The sequence below is a fragment of the Bufo bufo genome, chromosome 2 (assembly GCF_905171765.1).
Source record: "Bufo bufo chromosome 2, aBufBuf1.1, whole genome shotgun sequence".
Classification (NCBI taxonomy): domain Eukaryota; kingdom Metazoa; phylum Chordata; class Amphibia; order Anura; family Bufonidae; genus Bufo; species Bufo bufo.
In genome coordinates this window covers 578,422,501-578,440,514 of record NC_053390.1, presented here as the reverse complement: position 1 = coordinate 578,440,514, position 18,014 = coordinate 578,422,501, and the positions used below count along the sequence as shown (strand labels likewise).

The 18,014-nt window shown below is 46.9% G+C and overlaps 1 protein-coding gene across 3 annotated transcripts in view; it reads right to left on the bottom strand.

Moving 5' to 3' along the window:
• Positions 1 to 18,014, bottom strand: part of BANK1 (B cell scaffold protein with ankyrin repeats 1) — a 713,259-nt gene that overhangs the window by 555,083 nt on the left and 140,162 nt on the right. The gene's annotated exons all lie outside the window — the stretch shown is intronic.

The window sequence follows — 18,014 nt, the reverse complement described above, 5'->3', positions numbered from 1 at the left end:
CAGAGAATCAGTCTTCATGTCATAGCAGAGAATAAGGCTTCATGTCACCCACCACTGGAACAGGCCACTGTCAGATATTTTTAGGCCCCGGCACCCAGACAGAGGAGAGGTTCATTCAACTTTGGGTTGCCCCGCAATATAATGGTAAAATGAAAATAAAAATAGGATTGAATGAGGAAGTGCCCTGGAGCACAATAATATATGGTTAAGGGGAGGTAGTTAATGTCTAATCTGCACAAGAGATGGACAGGTCCTGTGGGATCCATGCCTGGTTCATTTTTATGAACGTCATCTTGTCCGCATTGGCGGTAGACAGGCGGCTGCGTTTGTCTGTAATGACGCCCCCTGCCGTGCTGAATACACGTTCAGACAAAACGCTGGCCGCCGGGCAGGCCAGCACCTCCAAGGCACGTGGACAATTTGGAGACCCAGAAATTGAATGGGGCCGAACCATCAGTCAGTACGTGGAGGGGTGTGCACAGGTGCTGTTCCACCATGTTAGTGAAATGTTGCCTCCTGCTAACACGTTCCGTATCAGGTGGTGGTGCAGTTAGCTGTGGCGTGGTGACAAAACTTTTCCACATCTCTGCCATGCTAACCCTGCCCTCAGAGGAGCTGGCCATGACACAGGTGCGTTGGCGACCTCTTGCTCCTCCTCTGCCTTCGCCTTGGGCTTCCACTTGTTCCCCTGTGACATTTGGGAATGCTCTCAGTAGCGCGTCTACCAACGTGCACTTGTACTCGCGCATCTTCCTATCACGCTCCAGTGCAGGAAGTAAGGTGGGCACATTGTCTTTGTACCGTGGATCCAGCAGGGTGGCAACCCAGTAGTCCGCACACGTTAAAATGTGGGCAACTCTGCTGTCGTTGCGCAGGCACTCCAGCATGTAGTCGCTCATGTGTGCCAGGCTGCCCAGAGGTAAGGACAAGCTGTCCTCTGTGGGAGGCGCATCGTCATCGTCCTGCGTTTCCCCCCAGCCACGCACCAGTGATGGGCCCGAGCTGCGTTGGGTGCCACCCTGCTGTGATCATGCTTCATCCTCATCCTCATCCTCCTCCACCTCCTCCTAATCCTCGTCCTCCTCGTCCTCCAGTAGTGGGCCCTGTCTGGCCACATTTGTACCTGGCCTCTGCTGTCGCAAAAAACCTCCCTCTGAGTCACTTCGAAGAGACTGGCCTGAAAGTGCTAAAAATGACCTCTCTTCCTCCTCCTCCTCCTCCTCCTGGGCCACCTCCTCTTCCATCATCGCCCTAAGTGTTTTCTCAAGGAGACATAGAAGTGGTATTGTAACGCTGATAACGGTGTCATCGCCACTGGCCATGTTGGTGGAGTACTCGAAACAGCGCAACAGGGCACACAGGTCTCGCATGGGGGCCCAGTCATTGGTGGTGAAGTGGTGCTGTTCCGCAGTGCGACTGACCCGTGCGTGCTGCAGCTGAAACTCCACTATGGTCTGCTGCTGCTCGCACAGTCTGTCCAGCATGTGCAAGGTGGAGTTCCACCTGGTGGGCACGTCGCATATGAGGCGGTGAGCGGGAAGGGCGAAGTTACGCTGTAGCGCAGACAGGCGAGCAGCGGCAGGATGTGAACGCCGGAAGCGCGAACAGACGACCCGCACTTTATGCAGCAGCTCTGACATGTCGGGGTAGTTGCGAATGAACTTCTGCACCACCAAATTCAGCACATGCGCCAGGCAAGGGATGTGCGTCAAACCGGCTAGTCCCAAAGCTGCAACGAGATTTTGCCCATTATCGCACACCACCAGGCCGGGCTTGAGGCTCACCGGCAGCAACCACTCATCGGTCTGTTGTTCTATACCCCGCCACAACTCCTGTGCATTGTGGGGCCTGTCCCCCAAACATATGAGTTTCAGAACGGCCTGCTGACGTTTACCCCGTGCTGTGCTGAAGTTGGTGGTGAAGGTGTGTGGCTGACTGGATGGGCAGGTGGAAGAAGAGGAGGAGGAAGCTGAGTAGGAGGAGGAGGAGACAGGAGGCAAAGAATGTTGCCCTGCGATCCTTGGCGGCGGAAGGACGTGCGCCAAACAGCTCTCCGCCTGGTGCCCAGCCGCCACTACATTTACCCAGTGTGCAGTTAGGGAGATATAGCGTCACTGGCCGTGCTTACTGGTCCACGTATCTGTGGTTAGGTGGACCTTGCCACAGATGGCGTTGCGCAGTGCACACTTGATTTTATCGGATACTTGGTTGTGCAGGGAAGGCACGGCTCTCTTGGAGAAGTAGTGGCGGCTGGGAACAACATACTGTGGGACAGCAAGCGACATGAGCTGTTTGAAGCTGTCTGTGTTCACCAGCCTAAATGACAGCATTTCATAGGCCAGTAGTTTAGAAATGCTGGCATTCAGGGCCAGGGATCGAGGGTGGCTAGGTGGGAATTTACGCTTTCTCTCAAATGTTTGTGAGATGGAGAGCTGAACACTGCCGTGTGACATGGTTGAGATGCTTGGTGACGCAGGTGGTGGTGTTGGTGGTACATCCCATGTTTGCTGGGCGGCAGGTGCCAACGTTCCTCCAGAGGCGGAGGAAGAGGCCGAGGCGGCAGCAGCAGAAGAGGCTGAGGCAGCAGCAGAAGAGGTAGCAGGGGGAGCCTGAGTGACTTCCTTGTTTTTAAGGTGTTTACTCCACTGCAGTTCATGCTTTGCATGCAGATGCCTGGTCATGCAGGTTGTGCTAAGGTTCAGAACGTTAATGCCTCGCTTCAGGCTCTGATGGCACAGCGTGCAAACCACTCGGGTCTTGTCATCAGCACATTGTTTGAAGAAGTGCCATGCCAGGGAACTCTTTGAAGCTGCCTTTGGGGTGCTCGGTCCCAGATGGCGGCGGTCAGTAGCAGGCGGAGTCTCTTGGCGGCGGGTGTTCTGCTTTTGCCCACTGCTCCCTCTTTGTCTTTTGCTACGCTGTTGGCTCGGTCTCACCACTGCCTCTTCCTCCGAACTGTGAAAGTCAGTGGCACGACCTTCATTCCATGTGGGGTCTAGGACTTCATCGTCCCCTGCATCGTCTTCCACCCAGTCTTGATCCCTGACCTCCTGTTCAGTCTGCACACTGCAAAAAAGACGCAGCAGTTGGCACCTGTGTTTCGTCATCATCAGAGACGTGCTGAGGTGGTATTCCCATGTCCTCATCATCAGGAAACATAAGTGGTTGTGCGTTAGTGCATTCTATCTCTTCCACCCCTGGGGAAGGGCTAGGTGGATGCCCTTGGGAAACCCTGCCAGCAGAGTCTTCAAACAGCATAAGAGACGGCTGCATAACTTGAGGCTCAGACAGTTTCCCTGATATGCATGGGGGTGATGTGACAGACTGATGAGCTTGGTTTTCATGCGCCATCTGTGCGCTTTCTGCAGAAGACTGGGTGGGAGATAATGTGAATGTGCTGGATCCACTGTCGGCCACCCAATTGACTAATGCCTGTACCTGCTCAGGCCTTACCATCCTTAGAACGGCATTGGGCCCCACCAAATATCGCTGTAAATTCTGCTGGCTACTGGGACCCGAGGTAGTTGGTTCACTAGGACGTGTGGCTGTGGCAGAACGGCCACGTCCTCTTCCAGCACCAGAGGGTCCACTAACACCACCACGACCATGTCCGCGTCCCTTACTAGATGTTTTCCTCATTGTTACTGTTCACCACAATAAGAAAAATATTATTTGGCCCAATGTATTGAATTCAAATTCAGGCATTTTTTTTACAGACACCTAACACTATCTGGCTATCTATTTAGGTACCGTATTACAGTAATAAAGGCACAGCAGTAATGACAGATTTACAGTAGCTGAATATAAATTTGAGGCCTAGTATTTAGGCGCTGGATGACAGGTATACGTTTACGGACAGAATTAGACTTGGAATTGCACAGTAGCGTGTGTGTGAAGTTATTGAGAATAACCCTATCAGCACCTTGAATCTCATATACCCTTTTAGGGATAGATTTAAAGTAGGCCTGATACAGCAGAAACCACTAATTTAGAGAATTGCAAAATTGGGAATTGTATTTAAACCCAGAACAAAAACTGTGCTTTGACGGACACTAAATAACTTGACCAGCTAAAGCAATAATGACAGATTTGGATGAATATAAATTTGAGGCCTATTTTTTAGGCTATGGGTGACAGAAATACGTTTACACACAGAATTAGACTTGGAATTGCACAGTAGCGTGTGTGTGAAGTTATTGAGAATAACCCTATCTGCACCTTGAATCTTATATACCCTTTTAGGGATAGATGTAAAGTAGGCCTGATACAGCAGAAACCACTAATTTAGAGAATTGCAAAATTGGGAATTGTATTTCAACCCAGAACAAAAACTGTGCTTTGACGGACACTAAATAACTTGACCAGCTAAAGCAATAATGACAGATTTGGATGAATATAAATTTGAGGCCTATTTTTTAGGCGCTGGGTGACAGGTATACGTTTACACACAGAATTAGACTTGGAATTGCACAGTAGCGTGTGTGTGAAGTTATTGAGAATAACCCTATCTGCACCTTGAATCTTATATACCCTTTTATGGATAGATTTAAAGTAGGCCTGATACAGCAGAAACCACTAATTTAGAGAATTGCAAAATTGGGAATTGTATTTCAACCCAGAACAAAAACTGTGCTTTGACGGACACTAAATAACTTGACCAGCTAAAGCAATAATGACAGATTTGGATGAATATAAATTTGAGGCCTATTTTTTAGGCGCTGGGTGACAGGTATACGTTTACACACAGAATTAGACTTGGAATTGCACAGTAGCGTGTGTGTGAAGTTATTGAGAATGACCCTATCAGTACCTTGAATCTAATATACCCTTTTAGGGATAGATTTAAATAACCACACTATTGATGGTTAAATGGACTTGGTGGCAGCTTGCCCCTGATGTAGGATATAGCCAAAAAATAACCACACTATTGATGGTTAAATGGACTTGGTGGCAGCTTGCCCCTGATGTAGGATATAGCCAAAAAATAACCACACTATTGATGGTTAAATGGACTTGGTGGCAGCTTGTGCTGGCGCACCACAAGCCACAAAATGGCAGCCGATCACCCCAGAAAAAAGTGACTGAAAAACGCTCTGGGCAGCCTAAAAACAGTGAGCAATTGAATAGCAGCAGTTCAATGATCCACAGCTGTAGATCGATGACTGTCTTAAGTGTTTTGGAGGAGTTAATCACTGCCTAATCTCGCCCTAACGTCTCAGCTGCAACCTCTCCCTACACTTGTAACAGCAGAGTGACGTGCAGCGCTACGTGACCCAAGCTTATATAGAGGCTGGGTCACATGCTGCACTGGCCAATCACAACCATTCTAATAGTAGGCATGGCTGTGATGGCCTCTTGGGGCAAGTAGTATAACGCTTGTTGATTGGCTGTTTTGCAGCCTTTCAAAAAGCGCCAAGAAAGCGCCGAACACCGAACCCGGACTTTTACGAAAATGTTCGGGTTTGGGTCCGTGTCACGGACACCCCAAAATTCGGTACGAACCCGAACTATACAGTTCGGGTTCGCTCATCCCTAATCACAATCTAAAAAATTGGCATGGAGGATGAGAATGATGATTACTGTGTGTTGGATAGGACCTGGGAGCTGGATGGGGGTATTGAGGAAAGTGGTAACATCAGAAGAGGAGGGTGGTGGCTGTGGTAGCAGCAATAAAGATCAGAGCCAACATATAGCCAGAAACTCAGAAAAAACTGCCAGGGACACATCTGCTTCTATTATGGTCAGTTTAGAAACTGGTGATGCAGCTGATAATGTGGGCATAGGCTCAAAATATGCAAGGCTCAAACTAACCTCGGCTTCCACTACATCTGCATGGACTGTGCAAGTATCTACAGTCAAGCAGTTTTTCTCTACTGTGGCACATGATGCGGCATCACCAGTTACTGTGAAAAAAAATAGAAATCACTGCCAGCAAGTGCTACAAGGGTGTCCAACTACTCCTAGTCTGCTTTGCAGAAGCCAGGCCACATTCATGTGCAGTACACTGTCCTTGTCATCAATATCATCCGTTACTTTCACTCTCACTACTCCACCACCTCCTCTCCTCCTACTCTGCCCCATCGCTAGCCATTAATACTGGAATGTGTGGCCAAGAAACAAATCTACATTTGCAGCAATACACTGGTGCACAAGCTTATCTCACACCTGGCCAAGATGCTGGTGGTGTAGTCGCTGTCATATATCACTTTCTGGATTCTTCTGCCTTTAAGGAGCTAATGGCATGTGCTCAGCCTATTTGGAAGATACCTAGCACCATTATTTCTCTGAAAAAGCTATCTCTGTCTTGTCACGTGGCAGGAACGTGGACCACTCTTTGCATTTCTCACTATGCGGCAAGGTGCAAACTATGGTGAACAACTGGAGCAGCTGTTACAGGCAGGGATAGTACATGTCTTTCACAGCTCAATGGGTTAATGTTTTTGCAGCAAGGTAGCACCCCGTTTGTGCAAGTTGGTTCCCACACCAGGCACTTTTCTGCCTCCTCCATGTCCTCCTACAGTCCCCAACAGAAAAAAGACAGATGATCGCTCCCTCTCCCTCCTATCTTATGTGTAAAGTGAAGCATTTCCATTCTGTTTTAGTGTTGATCGACCTCGGTGAGTGTAGCCATACAGCCGATCAGTAGCTAAAATGAATCAAGCAGCAAACATTCTGCTGGTTTAGTTTCCCTGCCAACTCTAACGGGGCAAGGGGGTCAGAGACAATGGCAGGAACATTGTGGCCATGCTGCATTTGAAGGAAATAACATATGCTCGCTGCATGGGGCACATAAATTTTGTAATGCAACATGTTTTAAAAAGGTACAGTGGTTCACAGAGGGCCATGTCTGAGAGACTGTCTTTGCATTTCAGCCATTCTTATGTGGCAAAAAAGGCCCTCCTGGACAACAGAATGTTCTGCCTTTGCACCACTTGACCATGATATTCCAACTCGTTGACGTTCCACCTTGCTTATGCTACAGCGTCTGTACAAGCAGCGTAAAGTGGTGAATGATTTTGACATGCACCACACCACCTCAGCATGAAGCATGTTTGGTCTCAAGCTCAGGCAGTAGCAGCTCCTCAGAGATGGCTGTTGTTGACTTATGCCCTTCAATGGGGCCACCAGATTTGTAAGCAGTAAAAATTGCAGCATCAACAATGTAATTCCCCAGATATTTATCTTAGATCAGATGCTCACACTGATGCAACAAGGGAAGGCAGAAGGAGAACAGCTTACACAGGAAAAGGAGGATGAGGAGATGGATGAGAATATTCACACACCTCCAGCTAAGGCTGATAAATTGATCTGTCCTTGCTGACGATGACCCATCATGTCACTGCCGCTGTCTGCCTGCCTACCATCATGTTCCGTATCATATGGCTTCTGCTGCTGCCAGCATCATGTTTCATACCATATGGCTAGCACTGAGCGATCCCGAAATGCAAAGTTCAGGTCCGTACCGAACTTTGCGAGTTAGGGTACCCGGACCCGAACTTTGTAGCAAAAGTTTGGGCTCGAGTTTGGTGTACAGGTATTTAATAAATCTTGTTTAATGGCTGCAGGGCAGCTAATCAACAACCTTTTAAGCTGTGGGCATTTAGAAGCCATCACAACCATGCCTAGTAATGGCATGGCTTTGATTGGCCTGTGCATCATGTGACCCAGCCTCTATATAAGCTGGATCACGTGTAGCACCGCCCATCAGCTCTGAGTAGTGCAGGGATAGGAAGCAGGCAGCTGAAGCGAGGGAGAGTGTTAGGAAATTCATATGGCTATTTATTCTGTGGGTGACTTATAGTGATTTATTTGTGGGAGCTATACACCAGATTTGCACCCCTGACAGAGAAATATAATAATTAATCTGGCTGTTAATTCTGTGGGTCACCTATAGCGATTATTTTTTTTTGGGTGCAATGCAATACCTTTGCCCCCCTGACACAAAAATATAATAGTTAATCCGTCTGTTTAGTTCGGTGGGTGACATATACTCATTTTTGGTGTGAGGTATACCTGCACTGCATACGTGACAGGGGTATTAATATAGTTAATCCGTCTGTTAGTTCGGTGGGTGACATATACCCAATTTTTGTGTTAGGTACACTTGCACTGCATACATGACAGATCCGGATCCGGCAAAACGTATGCCAACTGATGGCATTTGTAAGACTGATCAGGATCCTGATCAGTCTTAACCCCTTAAGGACCCAGGACATACCGGTACGTCCTAACTTTAAATAGGCATTCCGGCGCCCCAGGGGTTAATCTGAACAGGATGCCGGCTGAAATCATTCAGCCGGCATCCTGTCACAACGCCAGGGGGGGTCATGTGACCCCCCCGTGTCGGCGATCGCAGCAAACCGCAGGTCAATTCAGACCTGCGGTTTGCTGCGCTTTTTGCAGTTTCTGATCCCCGCGGTCCCTGACCGCGGGGATCAGAAACTTTAGAGGGCCTAAAATCAATATTTTTCGCAGGCGGGTGTCGCAGGTGGTGGGGGCGTTGCGGGAGGTGGGCGGTGCGGCAGGCGGGATTGCGATCCCCCGCCCGCCTCCCCTTGAATGATCGTTGGCTTCTAGTGGGTATACCAGGGTGCCAGCACATTGCTGGCACCCTGGTATAAACGGCTGACATCTGTGCATATGTCAGCCGTTTAACCCTTTCCGTACGGACCGCTATATGGAAAAAGTTAACTGTCATCGGTCAGGGAGCTCCCTCCCTCTCCATCGGGGGGCTGCTGTGCCTTTGCAGCCCCCCGATGGAGAGGGAGAGAGCCCCCCGACAGCCCCCCTTAGCCCTGTGCTTACCCTTCCCCGTCTGCGAAGTTGTGGCAGACGGGGAAGGTTCCCATGGCAACAGGACGCCTGCTCAGGCGTCCTGCTGTCCATGGTGCTGAACAGATCTATGCTAAAAGCATAGATCTGTTCAGTGTAAGTAAAATACAGTGCAGAGCCCTATATAGGGTTCTGTACTGTATTATACAGACATCAGACCCACTGGATCTTCAAGAACCAAGTGGGTCTGGGTCAAAAAAATGTAATAAAAAGTGAAATAAGTTAAGATAAAAAAAAAACATTTATCACTGAATAAAAATTAAAAAAATAAAATAAACTACACATATTAGGTATCGTCGCGTCCTTCAAATGGGACAGTTCTTTTCCGGTATAGAGCCCCTAGGACGTAACTCTATGCTGGAAAAGAAAAACGCAAGTGTGAAAGTACCCTAATCCGTCTGTTAGTTCGGTGGGTGACATATACAATTTTTTTTTGAGAGGTACACCTGCACTGCATACGTGACAGGGATAGTAATATAATTAATCTGTCTGTTAGTTCGGTGGGTGACATATACCCATTTCTTGTGTTAGGTACCCCTGCACTGCATACATTACATAGTTCGGTGGGTGACATATACAAATTTTTTGTAGGAGGTACACCTGCACTGCATCCGTGACAGAGAAATTAATATAGTTAATCTGTTAGATCGGTGGGTGGCATATACCCATTTTTGGTATGAGGTACACCTGCACTGCATACTTGACAGAGAAATTAATATACACTCACCTAAAGAATTATTAAGAACACCATACTAATACGGTGTTGGACCCCCTTTTGCCTTCAGAACTGCCTTAATTCTACGTGGCATTGATTCAACAAGGTGCTGATAGCATTCTTTAGAAATGTTGGCCCATATTGATAGGATAGCATCTTGCAGTTGGAGATTTGAGGGATGCACATCCAGGGCACGAAGCTCCAGTTCCACCACATCCCAAAGATGCTCTATTGGGTTTAGATCTGGTGACTGTGGGGGGCCATTTTAGTACAGTGAACTCATTGTCATGTTCAAGAAACCAATTTGAAATGATTCGAGCTTTGTGACATGGTGCATTATCCTGCTGGAAGTAGCCAGCAGAGGATGGATACATGTTCTCATTCTGTTTACGCCAAATTCGGACTCTACCATTTGAATGTCCCAACAGAAATCGAGACTCATCAGACCAGGCAACATTTTTCCAGTCTTCAACAGTCCAATTTTGGTGAGCTCGTGCAAATTGTAGCCTCTTTTTCCTATTTGTAGTGGAGATGAGTGGTACCCGGTGGGGTCTTCTGCTGTTGTAGCCCATCCGCCTCAAGGTTGTGCGTGTTGTGGCTTCACAAATGCTTTGCTGCATACCTCGGTTGTAACGAGTGGTTATTTCAGTCAACGTTGCTCTTCTATCAGCTTGAATCAGTCAGCCCATTCTCCTCTGACCTCTAGCATCCACAAGGCATTTTTGCCCACAGGACTGCCGCATACTGGATGTTTTTCCCTTTTCACACCATTCTTTGTAAACCCTAGAAATGGTTGTGCGTGAAAATCCCAGTAACTGAGCAGATTGTGAAATACTCAGACCGGCACGTCTGGCACCAACAACCATGCCACGCTCAAAATTGCTTAAATCACCTTTCTTTCCCATTCTGACATTCAGTTTGGAGTTCAGGAGATTGTCTTGACCAGGACCACACCCCTAAATGCATTGAAGCAACTGACATGTGATTGGTTGACTAGATAATTGCATTAATGAGAAATAGAACAGGTGTTTCTAATAATTCTTTAGGTGAGTGTAGTTATTCTGTCTGTTAGTTTGGTGGGTGAACTCAAAGAATGAGGAGAGCATCAAATAAAGGACGTGACCCTGGTCGTGGTGTTGCTTGTGTTAGTAGATCGCCTGTTGCAGAGAGGACGTGGTGGATCTGTGCCAGCTACACGCCCAAATGAAACACCTTCCTCGGGTGCACGTAGGCAGGCGACAGAACGTTCAGTGTTATTTTGTAGGCCCAAATACTGGTGTACGAATGGTGAGGCCAGAACAAGTACAGGCGGTAGTAGATTGGATGGCTGACCCTGCCTCCAGTTCCTTCACATTGTCTCCCACCCGGTCCCCTGCTGAAACATCAAAGTTGGCACCTGCAGCCCATAGGCATCTGTCTTTCACCTCAACCCCTTGCAAATCAGCCAAGTAGTCTGAGCCTCAAATCATGCAGCAGTCTCTTATGATTTTTGATGACTTTGCTGGCAGGTTTTCCGTGGACCATCCACCTAGCCCTGCCCCAGAAGTAGAACAGATTGAGTGCACTAATGCCCAATGACTTATGTTTCAGGATGTGGACATGGGAGGACCATCACAGCATGTCTCTGATAATGATGACGAAACACCTGGCCTTCGAAATACTGTCATTCCGTCTGATGGAGACAGAGACTTTTAAAACCTTATGGCGATGGCTGTCCCACAGTACGTGGTTCCCAGCCTCCACTACATTTCCAGATGAGCCATCCCTGCCCTGCACAACCAAGTGGAGGACAAAATCAAGTGTGCACTGCGCAACGCTATCTGTGGCAAGGTCCACATAACTACTGATACGTGGACCAGTAAGCATGGGTAGGGATGTTATATCTCCCTAACTGCACAATGGGTAAATGCAGTGGCGGCTAAGCCTGAGGCAGATAGCACTTTGGCGCATGTCCTTCTGCCACCGAGGATTGCAGGACCTGCAGCACGCATGGGTGAGTCGCTCTGCGGAACAGCACCACTTCACCACCAAGGAGTGGGCCTCCATGCGGGACGTATGTGCCATGTTGCGCTGTTTCGAGTACTCCACCAACATGGCCAGTGCTGATGACGCTGTCCTCAGCGTTACTATCCCACTTCTATGTCTCCTTGAAAAAACACTTCGGGCGATGATGGAAGAGGATGTGGCACAGGAGGAAGAGGGATCATTTCCACAGTTATCAGGGCAATCATTCACAAGTGGCTGAGAGGGTGGGTTCCTGCACCAACAGAGGCCAGGTACACAACTGTCAAGCCAGGGCACAGTTCTGGAGGATGAGGTGGAGAAGGATAATGATGATGAGGAGGAACCGTGTTTACAGCAGGGTGGCACTCAAAGCAGCTCATGGGCATCAATGGAGCATGGCTGGGGGGATACAGAGGACACAGACAATACACCTCCTACAGAGGACAGCTTGTCGTTGCCTCTGGGCAGCCTGGCACACATGAGCAACTACATGTGTAGCATCCCAGAGTTATGTTACTAAACTCTTTTACCCCGCTACAACCTGTTAAGTGTATCTGCATTGTCATTCTGTGTAATTTAACATCACATCCTCACTAATGTGCATATTCTAAGCCTGTTACATGTAATTTGCTGTAATTTCCATGTACACCAGCAGGTGGCAGCAATGTGTTACCAGGGCCTTGGAACAGTTTAGCATTTCTAGACTGAAATAGTACATTCCAGTTTAACTGAAATAGTACATTCCAGTTTAGCTCCCCCTCTTTGAGGAGGTGTGGAATGTTCCCAGATCCTGCCTCATGGGGAAGAAAGGAAGTTAGAGTATGTGTGCCAGCCACCCCGGCTAGGGGAAGGCTGTGCTGGTAGGAGCTCCAAGTTCTAGGGATCCCAACCCAGGATCATGTCTCGGCTGAGACCAAAGATCTTCATCCCCAGTCTGAGCCTGCAGCCTCAGCTGGTTGACAAGCAAGCAGCCATCTCCAGAACTCCAGGACGAACCATTCCCTGTGAGCATAACTGTGAGTAACATCCAGAGACCAGTAGAAGCCAAATTCCTCCTCAGCTAGTCAGTCCCATACACAGCAGAAGATAGACAGAGCAGAAGACAGATTCCTGCCATATTCTCCAGGCACATGATAGAAGCAGAAGAGATATTGATCCCTGCCATACATTGCCAATACCTGCTGGGACCCAAGACTATTGCTGTATCTCATGTGGATTATTGCTGCCTCCAGTAAAGAAAAGTTGAATTATATTCCAAGTCTGGATCTCATTTACTGCTACCAAGTTCCTCAATTACTCCTACTAGCAACACACTCATTTATTGCAAGTGAGCCAGGATCCAGGAGTCCAGCCATACCAAGGTAGGAGACACCGTTGACACTATACCTACTACTACACAGAGACATTATACCACTCTGGCATTCCTCACCTGGTACGTGAGTTGCAACACCTTAAAGGGCCCTGAGACTGTACCCTGCGCACACTGCAATTGGCGTCACGAACAAAAACAATAGACTTCTATATCCATATCCGGACCCACTGCATTATTTTGGCGTCCGCTTAACCGTACCACGGTCCGGCTCATTGCACATGCTGCAATGCCTGCGCAACGACTGCCGATTTGCCCACATTCTAACCAGTGCTGATTGCTGGGTGGCCACCCTGCTGGATCCCCACTACAAGGACAATGTGCCGTCGAATTCCATCACTGGAGCATGATCGGAAGATGCACGAGTACAAGCGCATGCTGGTAGATGCACTTCTGATGGCATTCCCATCTGACAGCGGGGGCTCAGTGGAAGCACAAGGCAAAGGAGGAGGAAGAAGTCACCAATGCAGCTGGGGCACCGCTTTGTCAGCACGCCACAACAACCAGCACCACCAGCTGATACGGAACATCTTAGCAGGAGGCAGCATTTCAGCAACATGGTGGAACAGTACGTGTGCACATGCCTACACGTATTGACTGATGGGTCTGCCACATTCATCTTCTGGGTCTCCAAATTGGACACAGGGCCTGCGCTTGCCCTTTACGCCTTGGAGGTGCTGGCCAGTGTATTGTCCAAATGTGTGTTTAGCACGGCAGGGGGGGTGATCACAGACAAGGTCAGCAGTCTGTCCACAGCCAACGTGGACAAGCTCACGTTCATTAAAATGAACTAGGTATGGATCCCACAGGACTTCTCCGTACATTGTGCTGAATAGACAAGTATACCGGCTGCACCATTGTTATACTCCAGCACACTATATCTTTGCATTCTCTATTCAATTTCCCAATGTTTTTGGGCCTTCCCAAATTTATGGATGAACACAACCTAAGTGAAAGCTGGTCAAACAAAATAAATATAAATGGCGCCCAAGGTAAAGATTCTGAATAAATTGAGTATTGGAGTACATTAAAATGTGTATTTTATTAATACCGTTTAAAATAATAGGCCCAACGGTGATAAATGTGAACAATACCTCACTAGGAGGTTACAAAACAACTGCCAACCAAAGATGAACTGGTAGGGAGAAAAAATATATAAGCCAGGCAGTGTGCACACTGGCTCACTCAGAGGGTGAGGTAGGAAAAAACAGGGATAGAATATAGGAGGGAGACAGATACTGGGTCTCTTCCCCTCAATACGTCCCTGTATCCTAACTATAAACAAACCCTGTCTGACTGCCCCTAGATGGCCCTCAGACCTATCCGTTGACTGCCCAGCTTCGTCAGAAGCAAAGAAAGACCAGTCACTTGCTAGGGCAGGCAGACAAGAGGTAAAAATGAATAGAATGATGTCCCATATCCCTTCCCAAATTTATAAAAAATAAATAAAGGAAAAAAAATAAATACAGTCTTGGCTATTCTCCTCCTCCTCCACCGCTGCTTCCACCTACACCACCAAGTCTACCGCCCCCTCAACCGCCTACTCAACTTTAACCTCCACTTCCTAGTTCAAGAATATATATATATTTTTTTTTATATTCTGTTATTTTAAATCATATTCCCTTTCCACATCTGTTTGCAGGGCAATTGTCCTGCTCTTACCCCCATTTTGTTTTTTTGCAGTCCTCTAACCCTTTACTATGACTATTTTACAGCCATTTTAGTGCACTAAAGTTCGGGTCTCCATTGAGTTTGGGTTCGAGTTCGGGTCCCGAACCTGAACTTTGACCTGAAATTTAGCCGTGAACCCGAACATCCACTGGTCCTACATATGACTGATGCCAGCACCACACCTGCCACTCTCTGCTACTAATCTCCCTGCTTCCATCTCCATTACCTTTACTGCGACTATCATTACTGCTACACAGCTGTCACTACTACTACTACTCCTAAACAGCCACACACACAAACATCTAATGCCTTGTCTGTTCCATGATTTGCTGCTACTGCTGCTGCTTTTATTGTGGCCATATGGTACTATTACCCTACCCTTTCTATATCCACACTGTATGGCTGCTGCTCCCAGTTAAAAAATAGAGTTTTTCCAGGCTGGTTCAGAACAAGCCACCCTTTCTTCTGACAGTTTGTGTGCATAAATATGGGCAGGCATTCTACTAACATTAAGGCATGATTTCTGGATGTTTGTGCAGAACAAGCCCCTGTTTATCTTATGGCATTAATGTGTGTGCAGAGAGATGCAGGGCATGTATGAGTGTGTGACCAATAGGGAGTAGTATTACTCATTGATCAGACACTCCATAGGCCGCACAGTGATGAGGAAGGGTGCACCTTTTACTCCCTGTTTCTTTGGTCATCCTGCGTCGTGCAAGTTGGGGTACCCTTGGTGGTGTTAGGTTTGGAAGCACTAGGCGGGATTCCCTGAGGAGAGAGTCAAGGGTGAGGCTGGGTTTTCTGCAACAGGTTCACTGTCCTTTACTGCAGGATTTAACACAGGCAATGTACAAATCAAATGCAGTCTTCACAGTTGGGAGTTGTAATTCCCAGTGCTTTGTATGGAGAGCTGGTCTCTCTCTCTCTCTCTCTCTCTTTAATCAAGCAGTACATTCTTTCCTTTTCTGGCCTAAGAAATACACTATCTCTATCTGTAGATATACTGTATTAGATACCCCAGTATCCTCAGTGGAATACAGTCTCTGCTCTGTGGATCCTTTCTGTCTTTTTGATACAATGGGATACCTGAAGCTTATTACTCACACTACATACAGAGATGTTTATAGCCTCAATCTAGATGTGTTACCTTTCTCTGACAAATGTTTTGCAATCCTCTTTAGTGGGCGCTATACATTCTGTAAGATGTCACTTTATTGCTGTGTGTGATACACAGGGGAATGGAGGCTTTCCTATACAGCACTGCTCCCTTGTCGTTGACTGATCTGCAGCTCACATTAGGCTAAAAGTAACTTCTTCCTAGAGACCAAAAGGTGGAGCCAGCCCTGCCTAGCCACTAGGGAACCACTCCATACACAGCCTATGGTACATGTAATAAATGAAGTACAGTGACATTAACACCTTAACTACTTGCAGTCGGGACACTGTATGTGTATAAATGGGGCCAGGGATCTTCTCCAGTTAAAGGGGTTGTCCAGGTTCAGAGCTGAACCCGGACATATGTCCATTTTCACCCAGGCAGCCCCCCTGACTTGAGCATAGGAGCAGTTCATGCTACGATGCTCTCCTTTGCCCTTCGCTGAATTGCGCAGGGCAAAGGCATTTTCTGGAGTTCTGGTGACGAACTGTAAAATGGCTAGGGCAGCGCTAAAGCCCGCCCATCAGAGCCTGTGATGTCACCGAACACACTGCTGGGCTGAAGCAATGTGTTATTGTAAATAAAAGAGGCTTTGCCCTACGCTATCCAGAGCAGGGCAAAGGAGAGCATCGGAGCATTAACTGCTCCGATGCTCTTGTCAGGGGGGCTGCCTGGGTGAAATTATGGGTATGTCTGGGTTCAGCTCTAAACCCGGAAAACCCCCTTAAAAAGGCACAATTTTTGTACACTTGGTTCTAACAAGCCACTGTTTTTTCTGCACCCAATAAGGGACAATTTTTGGAAGCTTTCTAATATGAAAAAGCATAACACATGTAATGGTACAGTATCTTTTTAAACATGCTGTTTGTTAACACTGTCAACCATGAGGCTGTTTGTTAACACTGTCAATAATGAGGTCACCCATAGCATAGCTATATATATTTTAGTGTCACTAGGACACTAAAATAGTGCCAGTCATTTCTCACTAGAGAGAAAAGAGGAGATGATCTAGAACTGAACCCAGAGGAACCCCACAGCAAGAAGGAGGGGAGGTAGAGCCAGCAAATGATACACTGAAAAAGTGGGTGTCCTTAAGGCTGATAGATTAGAGCATGGTGAGGAGTAGATGGTGATTTATAGTGTCAAATGCTGTAGAGAGATCGAGGAGAATTAGCAAAAAGTAGTCATTATTGCAATTAGCTGTCAGGAGGTCGTTTGTAGAATGTAGGGTGAGGACAGTTTCTGTATAATGTAGGGTGCAAAAAACTGATTGTAATCGATCAAAGAGAGAGATAGTGGAGACATAATAGATGAGGCGAGAATATATAAAAGTATAAATTATATTAATATAATAGAGTACCACTGCCGCCTCCAAATGTAAATATAGTGCAGTGTCAAATAAGTGTAACAAATGTCAACAATCTAATAGAGCCACACTCCCCTGACAAAAATTGTCAATAGCAAAGCAACTCTGCACCACCACTAAGTACTAATTATAGGGATACAGTAAGTAAAAGTCACATACTCATGATGCTGTCCCAATTTAAAGGTGTTGCCGAATCATGCGCTGGGGCAGCGGTATCCCTTAGTGTTCACATATGCATTATGGGTACGTGACTTTTACTTGCTGTATTCTATTTTTAATAGAATCGATTTTGCCTTTTAATTCCCTATGTCATATTACAATATTAAGGACACAGTGTTATCATTATTCAGCTTCTTCTATTAGTTGTCTGGAACATAAGTAAAAAAATTCTCTTTCAGCTAGATTCTTGCTCCTTTGTTTTTGTACAACTGAGACAGACCCCGATCATGGTACTTAAAGGGAACCTGTCATGTGGATATTTGATTATAATCTAACTAATTATATACAATCATTAACTACTAAAAAGTACCTTAGATGTATTCACTTACTGGTGTGACAGAGGGTTACCTCATAATATACACACAAAGATGCCACATGCCGCATGCTAATGAGCTGATTTGAGTTGAGCGTGATGTCATTGAGTCCAGCGTATATTTAATTCAGAGCTATAGCCACTCCCCTGCCCACCTGCTGCTGATTCATATGGAAAATAACTGTCAATCAGCAGCAGGTAGGCGGGGAGAGTCAGGAGCTCATAAATATTCATGACTCATCATTATCAGCTGGAGCTTTTCAATACAAGATGTTGGCAGATTGACTGGGTCAATTAAAGAAAGTGACCCAGCATTTTGCTAAGAGAATCAGTCACTTATTTATGTTGCCCTTAGTTAGGACACCATAA